Genomic DNA, 17,618 nt, shown 5'->3' with positions numbered 1-17,618 from the left:
AGCGACGGAGGCTGGGCGTGTGGGCCGCTCCTGGTCTGCCTGTGGAGGCAGGGAGAGGAAAGCAGAGATTCGAAGGGCAGGATGCCAGCCAGGACAGTGGAGACGCGGAAGAAAGTGGCCCTGGGAAATGTGAAGCCTCTGCCCTTGAGGAGCGACTTTATGTTTTTGAGCAATTTTTGTCTGCCTTTGAGTTGCTCTTCCGCCAAATTCTTTGCTGCTCTCCATGGTTACTGACACAACTTTTTTTTAAATTAATTAATTTATTGTAATTGGAGGCTAATCACTTTACAATATTGCAGTGGGTTTTGCCATACATTCACATGAGTCAACCATGGGCTGACACAACTTTTGACCCGCAGGGAATTTACTGTCATCACCATCCCCATAAGCAGATATTCGAATATTCTCTCTCAGAAGAAAGCACTGGCACCCTAAATGGACATGGTGAAAATAGCGCGACCCTACCTTAACATATGTATAAATCACCCATGGTTGTGATATTGGAGGATAGTTCTTCATCCTTATTTCAGAAAATGTGGCCACCGGAAAAGCCTTACTGTAATGGAGTTTGCGTGCTTTTAAAGTGTAGTAATAAAAATTTTAAAGATGTAAAGGGTGAAGAAGAGGCAAGGCAGATGGAATGAGAACATGAAGTGATGGTAATGTAGAATAGAGAAGATTGAGCAGAAGTAGAGAAAAGTGGATTCTCGCCTCCTAAACTCTGACGATTCGGTAAAATTTGGACCAGCCGTGCCTATCTGAGCATCCAAGGGTGGGGCATGTTGGGGGAACGGTGTGTGCTTAGCGGCCAAGTCATGTCTGACTCTTTGCAACCCCCTGGACTGTAGCCTGCCAGGCTTGTCTGTCCATGGGATTCTCCAGACAAGAATATTGGAGTGGGTTGCCATTTCCTAGTAGTTAGAGGATAAATGATAACTATGGCTGCTATAGTAACCACCGCTGGAAAAGAGAGACTAGAAAAAACACGGGACTTCCCTGGCTGGCGCAGTGGGTAAGAACCCACCTGCCAGTGCAGGGGACATGGGTTCTGTCCCTGCTCTGGGAAGATTTCACATGCCTTGGAGCAACTAAGCCCATGTGCCCCAGCTACTGAGTCTGTTCCCTAGAGCCTGCAAACCACAACTACTCAGCCTGCCTGCTGCAATTACTAAAGCCCCAGTGCTTAGGACCTGTGTTCCTCAAGAGGAGCTACCACAATGAGAAGCCTGTGCCCTGCAACAGAGTAGCTCCCGCTCTGCAACTAGAGAAAGCCTGCACACAGCAAGGAAGACCCAGCACAGCCAAAAATAAATAAATAGAAGTATTTAAAAAATAAGCATGACCTCAGATAACCCTGCTTGCCAGAAACTGTCAAGATGCTTCAAGCTGAAAACAGAAAATGTAAAAATTATGTGTCATTATAAATGCTTCAGTAGAGGTAAAATTATTTTGTCTTTGAAAGACAGTCCGTCCTACAGTAGAATCATCCCAACTTGAAGGGTTACAGAGAGCTTATCATGGATGGGATTTCTTTTGGTTAAATTGAGATCAGCTCATTCCTTAGTAAATGAAATATCTGTTAATGTCAAAGATGCAGACAGTTATGTTTTGCTGGTCCATCCCAATTCACTTCTCCTTAGTCACTTTGGGGAATGGTTTGAGGCTTCCTCCCAGTACAGTACTTACAGGCCTTATGACTATTGAGCATTTGAAACATGGCAACTCTAAATTAAGATACACACTGAGTTTCAGAACAGTGCAAAAAAGAAAAAAGAAATATCTCAATTTTGAAAATATTGATCACATGTCAAAATAATATTTTGGATATTTTGGGTTAAGTAAAATATATTATTTAAATTAATTTCATCTCTTTTCACTTCTTTAACATGGATATCATACAATTTAAAACTGCATGTACAACTCTAGTTTGTGGCTTATGCTATATTTCAGTTGGAAAGTGCTGGTCCAAGAGGACCCTGTTGGAGTCTTCCACATATATGGAAGCTGTTAGATGGAACTTTGGAAAAGGCTTTTTTAGAAGAAGGAAAGGCTTTTTAAGAAAGACTCAATTGGCATGTACCTTTTGTTTCACATCCCACTTCTTACCAGAAATGTTTGAAGTCCTGGCACCCATTATTGGCCCATAGGATGAAAAGCAAGAAGATGAAGGCCTCTAAGTATATTGGCAGGACCAAAGCACCTGGATCCCCAGTAGTATTACTGAGCCACTTTCCACCTTGATTCTTATTCCATATTTCTTATTCTGTGAAATAAACCTCTGCCTGAATAAATCACCTCAAATAAGGTTTTCTGTTGTTTGGACTAACAATGACATCTAACAGTTACTGTTAAAATGCACAGAAATCTTGTCATGTTATTTTAATTTTATACTTGTTTCTTTAGGATAGCTCATAATTCCCATTAGGTCAAATTAAGGATGCCAGATCCAAAGTTGCTATTTTACTACTGTGTTAATACTATTGTATTAATATTAAAATTTTATTACTGTATTAATAATAATATTACTGCTTTGATTTTGTGTGCCACTAACCTACTGTATTAGATACTGGCCCTGTAAATTCATTCAAAAATAATTCTATACTTGAAATTTGTTTGTATGCTTAAATTATTTCTGGAGACTTAGGGATGTGGTATGTGATCACACTTAGCCTTTTAACTTTGAACTGAGACATTTTAGTGTCTCACTTTAACTATTACTGTATCAAAATAGCATCACTTACAGATGAAATAGCTCAGTTCAAGCAAGAATGTTGGATAGAGGCTAAAAAGGTAAATTCAAAAGAGCACAGTGTTTTTCAAAGCTTAAGAGGATTGTTGTATTTAAAGTGCTGGAATGAGTTTCCATATGTTTGTTTGCAGTTATACAGAAAATTCCGCACTGGTTGCAGAATAACAACCACTGTATTACAGTGTATTACAGGATAACAATGTATTACAGAATAACAACCATTGTATTACAGGGGTTGTGTCTTTGGGGGTGGTCCTTGCTAATAGAAACCATCAGAGAAAGTTTGGAAGGTTTTAGATTTTACGTCTCTGTTAATGATTACTCATGTTTTCCAATTACATCTGTCTTTTTCCTATGCTTTCATTATGTAACCTATCTCCAAGTACCTGTGACATGAAAGGAACATGTTAGTTGCTTTATCAACTTTCTGTATGCATGGGTGTGTTGCAGAAGAGGACTTTCTTACTCAAACTTGTTTTACGTTTTCAACTTTCTGAATTTCCTTGAGAGAATGAAAGGACCTCTCTGAAATGTAGAATCCGCTTCAGAAAATGGAGTTAGGAGCTGACAGTCCTTGACTGGAAATACAGCTGAATGAGAAATACAACTCCAAGTAGAATATAAATTATCCATAGATTAGACATCCCATTTATAGATCATCTGAGAACGATAGAAGATGGTCGAGATCCCTGTGAACATGTATGTGTATATAGGAAGGTATATCTGCAAAAAGGAGTTGAACAAATTCCTCAGTTCAATTTTTTGTTTTTGTCTTTGTTTGCTTATTTATAGCAAAAGAAAGAGTACTCTTTGGGAGGTTTGAATACACGATTCTATCTATCACACTCTTGAAAAATCACTCAACATCGTTCTCCTGTCAGGTGGACCAAATTAAACTCCCCCTTCCTGTATCAAAGGCCCTTGAAAGGAGGAAATGTGATGAAAAATAAGCAAGGGCTTTGGAAAGTTAAAGGAATACAGATGCCAGGGAAGCATTCTCACTCAGGCTCTCTGCCAGTCATGTAGATGGTGCCCAATAAAGAACTATTCACTGAACACTCATTATCTGCTAAGCGTGGCTCTCAGTCTCCCTGTGTATATACTAAAATGACTTAATTGTCTTAACACTACGACGCAGGTATAATCATTATCCCCATTTTGCAAAAGGAGTTACAGGTTGACTTGCCCAAGGGTACCGCTAATAAGTGGAAGAGAAAAACAAATTATGCTGTGTACACTCTGAATACTTTTGAGTATTTTTATGTGCAGTTCACTGTCTTGGAAAGACCAGAAAGAGGATCTGGAACTAATGGCACCCCCACCCCCAGCCTGGAAAATAGGAATGCTCTCCCCATTTAAACTATTAAAAGCTCTTTCATAACTCAAACTCTAATCTCTTCAGTGAGTCCTGGTGTGCGTGCGTGCGTGCGTGCATGCGTGTTCAGTCTCTTCAATCGTGTCTGATTCTTTGTGACCCTATGGACCATAGCTCGCCAGGATCCTCTGTCCATGGGATTCTTCAGGCAAGAATACTGGGTTGCCATGCCCCGCTCCTGGGGATCTTCCCAACCAGGGATCAAACCTGCATCTCCTGCATTGCGGGTGGGTTTTTTTTTTTAACCGCTGAGTCACCGGGGAAGTCCGAGCCCTGGTGTAATAGTATGTAAATGGACATTGGAATTACCTTCGAGCTTAAAAACAAAAAATGCATTGCTGTCACTGTACCAATTACATAAGAATCTTCTGATGTGAGACTTCAGCTCCTGTGTTTCTTAATAGTTCTTGTGCAAGTATTTCTTTTTAAAGTACTTCTCATCCAATATAAGCTTCATGAAAGTAGGGGGTTTATAAAAATCATTTCTCCCTGTATTCCTTCTAAGTCCTCACATATGATTAATGTTTGAATAATTAGTGGGCAGGTTTAGACTATTGACGTCTTCTTTGTTCTAATGAAAGAGTTCTCAAAGCGTGGTTCTGGATGGTCATATCATCACCTGGGAACTTGTTAGACATGCAGATAGTCAAGCCCCACCCTAGACCCAAGCTGAAGCTGAAACTCCGTGGTTGGAGACCAGCAATCTGTGTTTTGCCAGGTCCTTCTGTTGATTTGAATACATACTCAAGTTTAAGAACCACTGTCTGAGGCCATGTGTTCATGGCAATCCTCAGAGGGTAGTTGATTTTGTGTGTATATCAAGGTTTCTGGTGAGGACTTCCTTGTTGGTCCAGTGGTTGGGAATCCACCTGCCAGTTCAGGGGACATGTGTTCGACCCCTGATCCAGGAAGATCCCACATGCCTCAAGGCAGCTAGACCTGCGCCTCACAGCTACTGAAGCCTGCAGGCTCTAGAGCACGTGCTCTGCCACAAGAGAAGCCTGCGCAGTGAGAAGCCTCTGCAGTGAGAAGCCTGCACACTGCCCCTAGAGAGTAGGCCCTGCTCGCTGCCACTAGAGAAGGCCTGAGAGCAGCACCGAAGACCCGGTGCAGCCAAAAAATAATTAATTAATTAAATTTAAAAAGTTTCTTCTGAGATGAGCTAATTGGGAAACAGGAATGGAAAAGATACACTGCTTGTCTTCATGGAGTCTACCTTATAATATGGAGATAAAGCATTTTTTCACATGGGTGAATTCAAAGAGAAGTTGGTTGTTAGATATGTACTTATGGATGAAATGACATAATCATGATGTCATGAATTTCCTTTACATTGTTCTAGGGAGAAAAATGGTGATAGTTGAAACAAGGTTAGCAAAATGTCACCATTTATTAAGACTGAGTCCTGTCTTTAAGGGGGCTTATTATACTATATCCTCTACTTTTGTGTATAATTGAACATTTCCTTATAAAATAATTTAATGGCAATATATAAAGAATGAGCTCAAAGCATTGTAGTAGTTCAAAAGAAATGATTACTTCTTTTGTTTCATTAATTGCATTTATGACCTCATAAATTGAAATGTTGAGATGTTAACTCAAAATGAACATTTCAAAATTCTTTTCCTGCTTCTCTAGGTTTTCCAAAATATAAAATCCCAGCAGTGTTTGTTTCTGCAATGGCAATTATAATTTGACTTCCTTTCTGAAGACTTTTATAATAAATTTAAACAGACGTGCTTCCACATCGATCTAAACAGAATAAAAAGCTTCTAAAAAATATTTCCTTTTTGTTACTGATGGAAGAAATGTTCACACTGAGGTATGAGAAAGTCATTTTGTCTTAAACTTGATTTAATTTAAACCTTATGCTACCTAGAACAGCCTATTTTGTGGCCTATTAAACGTGCATTGCGCATATGCTATAACCATGAAAGAAAACAATGCATTTGAAAACTCAAAATGTGGTTCAGGCATTCAGAACAAAGTCTGATGGCCATTGTGGATGTGGTTTCAGACACGTTCCTGCATTACTGAGAACCTGAGTTTTCAGAACTGTAATCAGACTCAAGGACACCACCAGCCTTTCTCAAAACAATGGCTGCTAGCAGCTGCAACTTTATGGTCTCAACGCCTCCCCCATAACTATGTCACCATTTTGAACCCCAACCAATCCTCGCTGAATTAGCAAACTAAATTTTTGCCAGCTCCAATCCTAATTGTTGACAAACAACTTATCAGTTTTGTGGGCTTTGCCTTTTATAAGCCTCCCCCATTTTGTAGTCTGGCAGAACACAACTCAAGTGCCTCTCAAATCTGTCTCTGGGCTATAGCCTTTAGTTTGGCTCAGATGAAGTTCTTTTTTGTTCTTCTCATAGATTGTTTATTGATTATTTTCATCAACATTACCATTGTATCACCTAAATCAGATTAGATGGAATTGTGTAATATAGCTCTGTGTGTGCACGCACCCATGCGTGCGTGTGTGTTAGTCGCTTAGTTGTGTCCAACTCTTTGCGACCCCATGGACTGCAGCCTGCCAGGCTCCTCTGTTCATGGAATTCTCCAGGCAAGAAGACGGGAATGGGTTGCCATTTCCTTCTCCAGGGGATCTTCCCAAACCAAGGATTGAACCTGGGTCTCCTGCATTGCAGGTAGATGCTCTACTGTCTGAGCTACTAGGAAAGCCCAATATAGCTCTGGAGCAGGCAGCTTCAAGCATGAGATCTCCTGCATGTGTCCATGTCATCAGGCAGAGATCATGCGTGCAGGGCTGACTTAGTTTGATGGGAGAGATAGGCTGCTAGTGTGAGAAGCTTCTGAGGGTAACCATTGCACCCTGCACAAAGCCTCTTGCCCCCTACTACTGACCGGCTTCCTCTATACTAGGAAATACATTTTCATTCAACAACTCTCACGCACAGTGAAAACGACAGAGAACTCGGAGTTCTTGGTGCCATTCATGTTTCTCCTTGCTTGTCTCCAAAGGTCTTTGGAAATTCACTTTGGAGCCCATCACTGTCTCCAATCTGCTAAAAAAAAAAAACACAAAATTTAACTGAGTAAATTAGAAGATCTAATCGGCTTTATTCATGAATCCAGTAGCATCTCATCTGGCAAACAGAGCGATACTCCCAGAAGTAATTATTTCTTCAACGTATGTTATCTAGAAGGCTTGGTGGAGGATGCAACATGAGCGAATCTTGATTTAAGCAGAGAAGTTTTTTTAATATATTACATACAAGTTCACTAACTTTTATCCATAATCGTAGAACCCAAAATGTTTTTTCCCATCTGGGGGGATTCTGTCACTTTGGTGGTGTCAGAATTTATTTGGTGACAAATAAATTGTCACATCTGTCTATAGTCTTTGTTTTCCCAACATCTTGTCAGTATTCATATATTTCTCTTCAGTAATATGAATATTTTTATGGCACTACCTCAGCTCCCACTGAGGACGTTATAAAACATACAGTGTATGCTCCTTGGAATGTTTTCCCAAATCCCAAGATTTCTAGATTCTGAAACACAGCTGGCTCCAAGCTGTGTATCATTCGTATCATCCCAAAGTGCAGTCCTTATGGAACAAGAAGTTAGGGAAAGGCTGTGTGTAGTTCTTAATTTTGATTTTGCTGGGGTTAAGCAAATAATTTTTTTACTTTAATACTGCTTATTATGATACTTAAAAAGCTAGACTTAATGTGGGTTAGAGACAGTCGTAATCATGACACTTTACTTTGTGTAATGAGCACAGAAATGACTGAGTGAATGAGTTATACGAGATTAGCTTTTAAGGAGAATTTTTTTTTAATCTTTTTGGCCACACCATGCAGCTTATGGGATCTTAGTTCCCCAACTGGTGATCAGACACGGGCCTACACAGGGAACAGTGTGGAGTCCTAACCACTGGACTTCCAGGGAATTCCTTAAGGAGAAATTTTCGGTGATAGAAGTCAGTAAAACAGGTTTAAGGGGGGGTTGGCTGAAAAGAGACACAAGGGAACATTCTTTATCACAGTCTGGACAGGAGCTACACAAGTGTATACATGTATAAACATTTGTCAGATTTGAGTGACATACACCTTACTGCACAAATTTTATATCCACTCCAACAATACATGTTCGAAAAAAATGAAAGTGAAAGTGTTAGTCATTCAGTTCTGTCTGACTCTTTGTGACCCTATAGACTGTATCCATCTGTCCGTGGAATTTTCCAGGCAAGAATACTGGAGTGGGTAGCCATTCCCTTCTCCAGGGGATCATAAAATAAACTATTCGCATTACGCATCGCTGTTTCTTTTGGAGCAGACATTCCCCGTGGAAACTATTGTGGATCTAATACCTTTCTTCTAGGCTTCTTCCTTGTCCTCCACTGGACGGGCTAAGAAAAAGGAAGGGACCACTCTTGGGTGCCCAGAATGTGGCTCACCAGGCCTTGTAGGGTTGTCAAAATAGCCATGAGGGGAAGTTCCCTGGGGGCCTAGCAGTTAAGATTCCATGCTTTTACTTCCTTGGCCTGGGTTCAGTCCCTGGTAGGGGAAATGAGATCTCACAAGATTTGCAAAGCAGCCAAAAAAAGTAGTCATGCAGAAAATAGAAGAGATGCTGAGCCTGAAAAGAAGGCACAAGCTTTTCATGGAAGGATAAATTACAGAGCAGATGATCAGGTAAAACATGGTGCCAAGGCGCAAATCAACAGCAAACAAGGAGGAGGAAATAGGTTATTGGGCTACGTCACTGAACAAATAGAGAAGGACGTGGGTGGGGATTGGTTTGTGTGAGTCCTGCACTGTTGGGAATAGAGGCTGGGATCTCTGGGTTTGCCTTTGGTTTGGCTGGTTCACCTGTGAAGCGGGAGGAGCTATAAAGGGGCAGGCTTCTGGTGCACACCTAGCTACATGACTTTCCTGTAAAACTCTTCCTTAGGCAGAGATTAAGGAGTTGTGTAGCCAGCTATCTAGAGATGAATACACGTTTGCCCACTTTCTCCAAATCCATGAAAAATGCTTGGAAAAACATGCCATGAAAATAGAGCAGCTTGATTTACTTACTTATTTTTAGGCCACGCCAAGTGGCTTATTCCCCAACCAGGAAGGGATGAACCCAGGCCCCTCACTGACAGCACCGAGTCCTAACCCTGGACTGCCAGGGCATTCTCTGGAGCAGCTTGATTGCATCCCAGCACCACAGCGTGTTTCCATAGCGTTAGTGTTAGTCGCTCAGTCGTGTCTGACTCTTTGCGACCCCATGGACTGTAGCCCATCAGGCTCCTCTGTCCATGGAATTGTCCAGGCAAGAATACTGGAGTGGGTTGCCATTTCCTTCTCCAGAGGACCTTCCCAACCCAGGGATCGAGCTTGGGTCTCCCTCATTGCAGGCAGATTCTTTACTGTCTGAGCCACCAGGGAAGCCCATGTTTCCATAAGGGAAATCCATATTATTGAGGTTCCAGAGAATTATGGAAGGTCAGTCTCTTTGTAATGAGAATATATGTGAGCAGCATCATTGGTTTTAGGTTGGCACATTATCTATAGCAAAAACAGACTGTCCTAATCACTCTATTTAGATTTACACAACTCTATCTGCCTTAGACTAGGAAGTATTAATAATGAATACTGACTGTGGCACTGGGAGTTATCCTTCAATAAATCAGGGTTATTAAAAATGCAAACTGTTTAAAAATACAAGAGAAACTAAACAGTATAACACAAGAGATATTTGTGTTAGACACTGTAGCAACAAACCTGTTAGCCTAGTCTGGAAGTGAGACATAAAAACGTTTGGTGAAGGTAAATACTATCATTAAGAAACAATAATGTTTTTGTTATTCCCAAAATACAATGCCATGCTAATGATGATAATTACCTCCAAAAAAGTGCTAACAACGCCTTATATAATTAAAATAAATCTAACTTTGCAGACTGTCTGAAAGAGTCAACTAATAACATAATAAGCAGTGTCTTCATTACCAAAATATTTTAAGGAAAGTTCTGGAAATCTTTGTGAAGAACAGAGAGGTTAATATCATAGGCTTATTAATAATAGAAGAACCTTTACCCCCAAGGAAAAGTAGCATTTTGATGCTTATGGATGATATTGTATCACAATTGATTTTTCTCTAGGACTTTCAAGAAACCTGGGAAGAGAAAGGCAAAAATTTACTACTGTCATTGTCATTGTGAAAATACCCTCTGAGTGATCCAAAGTGATTCGGTCTTGCTAAGGCTGCCCCTAAGATCTTCCTAAACTGGCTGCTTGGTGTTACTTATTCTAAATCCTCATTCTGGCACCATCATTGTCTATAAACCCTTAATGGAGGACTCCAGGAATAGCAACTTTGGTATCACCTGGGAGCTTGTTAGAACAGGTTCAGGTGGCTCCACACACATTGGCATTTGAGAAGCACAGAAGACTCCTGAAGTCCTAGATTCTGTGAACTCATGTTGCTGTGAATGGGGGGTCTTAGTAATCTCAGGGACCGTAGCTTGCTAAGCTCCTCTGCCCTTCACTATCTCCTGGAGTTTGCTCAAATTCACGTGCATTGAGTCAGTGATGCTATCTAACCGTCTCATCCTCTGCCAGCCCATTCTTCTTTTGCTTTCAATCTTTCCCATCATCAGGGTCTTTTTCGATGAGTTGGCTCTTGGCATCAGGTGACCAAAGCATTGGAGCTTCAGCTCCAGCATCAGACCTTCCAAATGAATATTCAGGGTTGATTTCCTTTAGGATTGACTGATCTGATCTCCTTGCAATACAAGGGACTCTCAAGATTCTTCTCCAGTACCACAGTTCAAAAAGAATCAATTCTTTGGTGCTCAGTTTTCTTTACGGTCCACCTCTCACATCCACACATGACTACTGGAAAAACCATATCTTTGACTATATGGATCTTTGTTGGCAAAGAGACGTCTCTGCTTCTCAATACACTGTCTAGGTTTGTCATGAATGTATGTGAGCTAAGTTGCTTCAGACACGTCAACTCTTTGCCACCCTATAGACTGTAGCCTGCCAGGCTCCTCTGAACATGAAATTCTCTAGGCAAAGTATACTGGAGTGGGTTGGCATGCCCTCCTCCAGGGGATCTACCCCACCTGGGATCAAATGAGCAACTCTTACATCTTCATTGGCAGGTGAGTTCTTTACTCTAGCGCCACCTGGGAAGCCCAGGTTTATCATAGCTTTTCTATTATTTCTAAGTATAGAATAATAAGCCAGTGTTACTTTGTATACCTTCAAATATTTCCTGAGCCAGGGAAAACACAATTAGTCTTTCCTTCTCATAGTGAGGATTTGTAATGCTTAAATCATGAGCAGTGCAATTTTTTGTTAATTCTCCAGATGTGTAATTATGAGCGAGGCACCAGGTGAAATGTTTGCACAGAATAGAACACATGCAAAGTCTCTGAGTGATGTCTAGGAACAAAATCTTAGGAATGTTTGCCTTGATTATCCAAATAGTGTTCCTGGTATCTTGAGTCTAATTCTGTATACAGGTCCTTAATAGACCAGGCAGGCTTCGTGTTTCTCTGACTACATGGGATAAAAAGCTAGCTCTGTGGTTCTATCTCTTGGGGGCAGTACAGGGACATATTTCTATAAAGTATTGAAGATTTCTCTGGCCAAGAGAGTAACTACAGAACCTGAATTCATAAAGAGAGTTTGATTATCCAATATGTTTTCCTACTGAGCAATAAATGGTGCGTGCTTGGTACATGGAATATCAGAAACCTAAAACAGCTCTGACATTGTTAAGCTGGATATTTCACCTTTTTTTTACATCAACAAGATGTGGTCTAACCACAAAGAAAACCTAGTTGCCTCTCCTCCAGTGCTCTTTGACCTTAGACTGACTGGCATTCTGAAATGCTTCCCAGAATGAATCACAACCAGCACCAAGCTGCACTCCTGGCCTGGGAAGTCTAGGTGTTCTTAACATAGCCATTCATTGCCTTAGGAATGTCTGGGGGACCTCGGGACCTCTCTGGAGATTTGATTCCATTCTGATGGTTCACATCAGGGTCTACACCAGCTCCAGCAATTAATTGGGAGCATTCTACTTTAGCAGGCATCCAAAGGGAGGTAGAACATCTTTCCTTTATTACGCTTGAACCAAAATTAACTTGCACAGAACAACATGGAGTAAATGATTAGTCCTAAACAACACAAACTTGCAAAAATTATATCTGGATTCTAACTTATTAAGGCACCAAATGGTTCTTGTTCATATCTTTGTGCCTGAAACTAGAAATGATGAACCATAAGCTTTATTCATAAAGTACTAGACCAGGGTACTTAATCTTTGTGTGTAATGGTCAGCACTGAGAGTCTGGTGAAGTTTACAGAGTCCTCTGAATTTTTTTTTTTAATGCATAAAATGAAATACATGGAGTCACTAAAGATCTAATTATAATAAAATAAAACTACAAAATATTTTTAAACCTCAAATTTCTGGCATAATGATACATATGCTACTTTATAATGCATTAAATAAAAATATAGTGATAGGCTGAATAACTAGCAATGATGAGTGTAAATCATGTTACATAGTACCTGCAATAGCTGGAAGGTGGTACAAAAATTCATGGATTCTATAATCCTAGTAGTTTGTTACCTACATCCATAATTGAAGAGAATGCTAAATTCCAGGTAGACTTTACTGAAAATGAATAAACTTTTCTCAGTCCGAGTTCACATACTCCCAGTAAGGCTGTTTTTGTCTGAGTTCAGCTAAGAACCTTGTTCCACCTGTTGGCAATTTATGAGTTCAACTCTCATTGCTGGAAAATAGTCTCCTGTAGCAATTTCTTTCACAGAGCTCCAATTTCAGAGTTATGTTGGGACATTCTCTGTCAAAAGGTCTTTTGTGACTTTCAGTAAATTTCCTTCCATTTTCACCTGTTGAGCGTTGCTTGGGACAGTGTTGCCTGGGATTTCCCTCACTCTGGTGATTCAGCCTTATGATTCAAAGGCAGATTTACCGGGCTAGCGTCACAGAGGTTGCTTTCAGGTTGAAACCTGGCTAGATTTCCCAGCCTCCTAGGTGTGTAATTTAGAAAACTCCTGTTAGTCATCTTCTGATCCTTCTTAAGAGGCATTTGTTCACGTCTCTCCCTGTTGCCAGAGGCACATACTGTTAGACATGTTAAGAAGGTAATTTATTCTCCACATTCTTACTCTTGGAGTAAAATTGCTCTAGAATACATTTTTTAGAGAGTCCATGAAGATATTTTTAAAAAGCATTTTCAATTTTTTTTTTCTTGGTAGAAAAATGTATGTTAGCACCTTTTGTGGAAAAAAAAAAGACTTAATGTTTTTAGATTTCATTCACAATTTCTGAAGACATGAAAAGTCACCAGAGTCCTTATGCAAGTTTGGGGAAGGAAGAGAATGTTATTTTATGCCAGCAGGGAAAATAGCATTCAATAAACAATATGCTAACAGCAAGAAATGGGAAATTGAACTCTGTCATGAATTCATCCCATTCTGTATTTCTAAAGACAGAAAGGAGAAGCGAGGAGAAAATGTGAGAAGGAGTATTCTGGAGCTCCTTCTACTTAATCCAAATAGGGGAGCTGGACTCGCCTCCACGATGCCAAGCCCTTTCGAGAAACAGCCCACGTCTCTGCTCTCTCCTGGGAAACCATTCCCTTCTTCTTTTTCATAAATCTGGCTTCCATTTCCACAATGTTTTTAAAAACTGTGCAGAACTTCCTCTTTTTAGAGGAATTCAACCCCCCCTTTTTTTTTAGTTCTCAACTTCCTCATTCTTTCAGCAGAATATGACTCAGTGGACTTGTCCTTCCTTCTTGAAACTCTCTCTTTTTTTTTTTTTTTAACGTCCCTGGCACAGTAATCCTCTGGATCTTTGGCCTTGCCTTTGCTATCTCCTCTCCCTCCTCTCCTCCCTCTGAAGGTTGACCCCCAAAGTTCAATCTCAAATGTAACCCATTGAGATGATGCACAAATCTGGGTCCTACAATGAATTCCCACTTTTGAACCTGTTCTTTTCCCCTCAAGAGGCTCCATTCATTCAGTAAACATTTTTCTTGAGTGCCTGCGTGCGTGTTCAGTGACTAAGTCACATCTGACTCTCTGTGATCCCACGGACTAGAAAAAGTCTTGATGCTGGGAAAGATTGAGGGCAGGAGGAAAAGGGGACAACAGAGGATGAGCTGGTTGGATGGCATCACCGATTCAATGGACATGAGTCTGAGCAAGCTAAGGGAGACAGGGAAGGATAAGGAAGCCTGGTGTGCTGCAGTCCATGAGGTCACAAAGAGTTGGAGATGACTGAGCAACTGAACAAGAACCATGTATAATGGGAACACAGAGAGGACACACCTAACCCATTTGAGATGAGCGTGAGGAAACCTTAATTTCATCTAATTGTGTCATATTATTTTTTATTCCAGTGTTACTGAGATATAGTTGACACACAGCATAGCGTAAGTTCAAGGTGTTCAGCCTAAGAACTGGACTTACATACATCATGAAATGATTAGCACAATAAGTTTAATGAGCATCCATCCTCTCATATAGAGATTAAGTTAAAGGAAAACACTAATTTTAATTCAAACATTAACTGACATTCATTCAACAAACTATAGCAAGAAACAAACCATAGCAAGGACCTACTATGTGCTGGTTATCAAGTCAGGCACGAAGACTGCAAGACAAGCCTAGTCCTTGCCTCTGTGGAGCTTGCCAGCTACTAAGTGGCAGAAACAGACATTAAACAAGTCAGACAATTTTATGATTGAGACATTTTCTCCAAAGAGAGAAGCACAAATTCCCAGAGAATGTTTAAGATGGGGAGATAAACTGGCTTAGAAATCCATGAAGGGACTTCCCTAATGGTCCAGCGGTTGACTCCGTGCTCCCAATGCAGGGGGCACAGGTTCTGGCCCTGGTTGGGAAACTAAGCTCCCTCATGCCACACAGTGTTTCCCCCCCCTTCGCCCCCTGCCCCGCAAAATGAAAGAGAATCAGTGAAGGCTTTCCTGGGGAAATAAACATTTATGCTGAGGCCTGAAGTGGAGTAGAAAACGGGCAAAGTGAAGAAAGAGTATTCAGGGTGTCTGATGACCCAGCAGAAGGAGACTTTGAAAGAGGACTGTTTGGTTGATACCAAGATGATGAGATGAGAAGGACAAGCCCAAGATGATTTGCAGGACTTTGAAGTTCAATAAGTTAGCCTTTAAATTTTTAAAGACAAATTGCTATTTAAAAACAAAGATCCACCAACCAACCATTTTTAAACAGCGGGTTGACAAGATCAGATTTCCATTCCGAAAAGGTCATTTTGACTACAGAGACAGTAAGAGATTGAGGGAGGCAGGAACCAGTGAGGAGAGAGGCTATTAACAGTCTTCTAGATTGTTCTTAGAGAACGGTTCAGATTTGAGACATGTGTCGGAGGGAGAAACTCTAGAGTCTGGAGGTTGAATGTTGTTGGTAAGGGAGAGGTGTACGTAGAAAATCTCACAGGAGAATCTGCTTTGACAAGAAGGTAGAGGAAAAAGACCTGGAAGAGCTGGGAAGCTAGGGGCCAGGCAGAGTGGGATGTGGACAGGAGCCCAAGCTCTTGTCCTCTTTGGAGAATTCAGCAAAGAGACTAAAATTATGAAAATGATAAAAGCATTTATTAGAAGCAAAGTACGTGTGGAAGAAGCGAAGTACATGTGGAAAATAACCAAACTACATGTGGAAGAGCACAGAAGTGAGCCTGGAGTGAGTTACCCGCAATAAGGGTGGCTTAGGTCGCTTATAAAGGGGCAGTTTTCTGGGTTTTTTTCTAGCCAGTCATGTCCAGGTTTGGCCCTGGTGTGAGCATGCATCTGTCAGCCAAGATGGCTTCCAGTTGGCATCTTCCCCCTCCTTTAGGAACTTCCCCTAGAATGAGGGCGTCTCTGCACATGTGTCAGGTGGGGAAATCCACCAGAATGCACCCAGTCAGGACCAGGGCTCCTGCTGGTGTCCCATCTTGAAGCATCAGCAGCTACTCAGCCTCAGGCCTGTCCATCTCCTGCCTCAGCAGGACTGGGCCCCCAGGGAGTCCAGCAGTGGCTCTGGCTCTGACAGTGAGGGTGGAGCAGCCTGGGGACCAGTGACTGGAGGGTGGAGATACCTCTCTGCCTGCCTCGCCACTTGTCATGCCTCACAACTCGAGCATCTTCTGAGTGCTGGGGAAAGGTTTCGGGGGGAGGCATCTGCCCTGAGTTTGTTTGTTTGCCCTGAGTTTTAAATGAGTAGCATTAGCTCCTGGAGAAGGAAAGGGCAACCCACTCCAGTATTCTTGCCTGGAGAGTCCTGTGGACGGGGGAGCCTGGTGGGCTGCTGTCCATGGGGTTGCACAGAGTTGGACATGACTGAAGCAACTTAGCATGCATGCATGCATTGGAGAAGGAAATGGCAACCCACTCCAGTATTCTTGCCTGGAGAATCCCAGGGACGGAGGAGCCTGGTGGGCTGCCGTCTATGGAGTCACACAGAGTTGGACATAAGTGAAGCGACTTAGCAGCAGCAGCAGCAGCATTAGCTCCAAGGGGCCATGGAGGAGGAAAGGCTTTCCAGGCAGAGGAAACGAAAGATGAGAAATAGGATGCATGCAGTTCTTTGCCACTAGCACCACCTGGGAAGCCCAAGAAACAGCATAGCTGGGGCAATTCAGAATTGCCGGAGCAGGGGACAGGATGGGGTGGGGGTGGGGGGCAAGAGATGATGCTGGGGAGGAGGCAGAGCCAGAGGAGGGAAGGACAGTGGGAGCCACTGAAGAGTTTATTAAAGGAAGGGAGAGACATGGGTTTTGAATGGACCACTTAGGCAGCTGTGTGAGTTTATGTGGGGCAAGAAGAAACAGAACATTGAGGAGGTTATGGAATCCTCCAGGGGGAACCAAATGGACGCCTAAACTGGGACCACGGAGCAGAGACGGAGCAGAAGGGAGGGAGGGAGGATCTGAAGAGATATCTGAGAGGCAAAGAAGCTGTTGAGAGGAGGAGCCTGCAGGCTTCTGGATGAGCTAAGGGGCTCAGGTAGGGCCTGGTAGAGACAAAGAACACTGGGTTAGAAGCAGGCTGAGGGGGAAAGATGACGAGTCCAGTTTGTAGCCTGTTCAGTTTGTGAGCCACCGCACTGGAGATTCCTGGCAGGCAACAGAAGAAAAAAACATGTCTGATGTTCAGTAGAAAGATACAAGTTTGGGTGTCACCATAAGAGTTTACTGTGGCTTCCCAGGTGGCGCTAGTGCTAAAGAACCCCCCTGTCAATACAGGAGACTTAAGACATGAGTGTTCGATCCCTGGGTCAGGAAAAGCCCCTGGAGGAAGGCATGGCAACCCACTCCAGTATCTTGCCTGGAGAATCCCATGGACAGAGGAGCCTGGCAGGCTACAGGTTCATAGGGTTGCAAAGAGTCAGATACGACTGAAGCAACTTAGCTTGACATGGCAGCACGTAAGAGTTGACTCCTAGAAAACTGAAAAGCCTCGCCTC

The sequence above is a fragment of the Capra hircus genome, chromosome 24 (genome assembly GCF_001704415.2).
Source record: "Capra hircus breed San Clemente chromosome 24, ASM170441v1, whole genome shotgun sequence".
Taxonomy (NCBI): Eukaryota; Metazoa; Chordata; class Mammalia; order Artiodactyla; family Bovidae; genus Capra; species Capra hircus.
The sequence above is the reverse complement of the archived record's forward strand: the minus strand, read 5'-3'. Positions refer to the sequence as shown.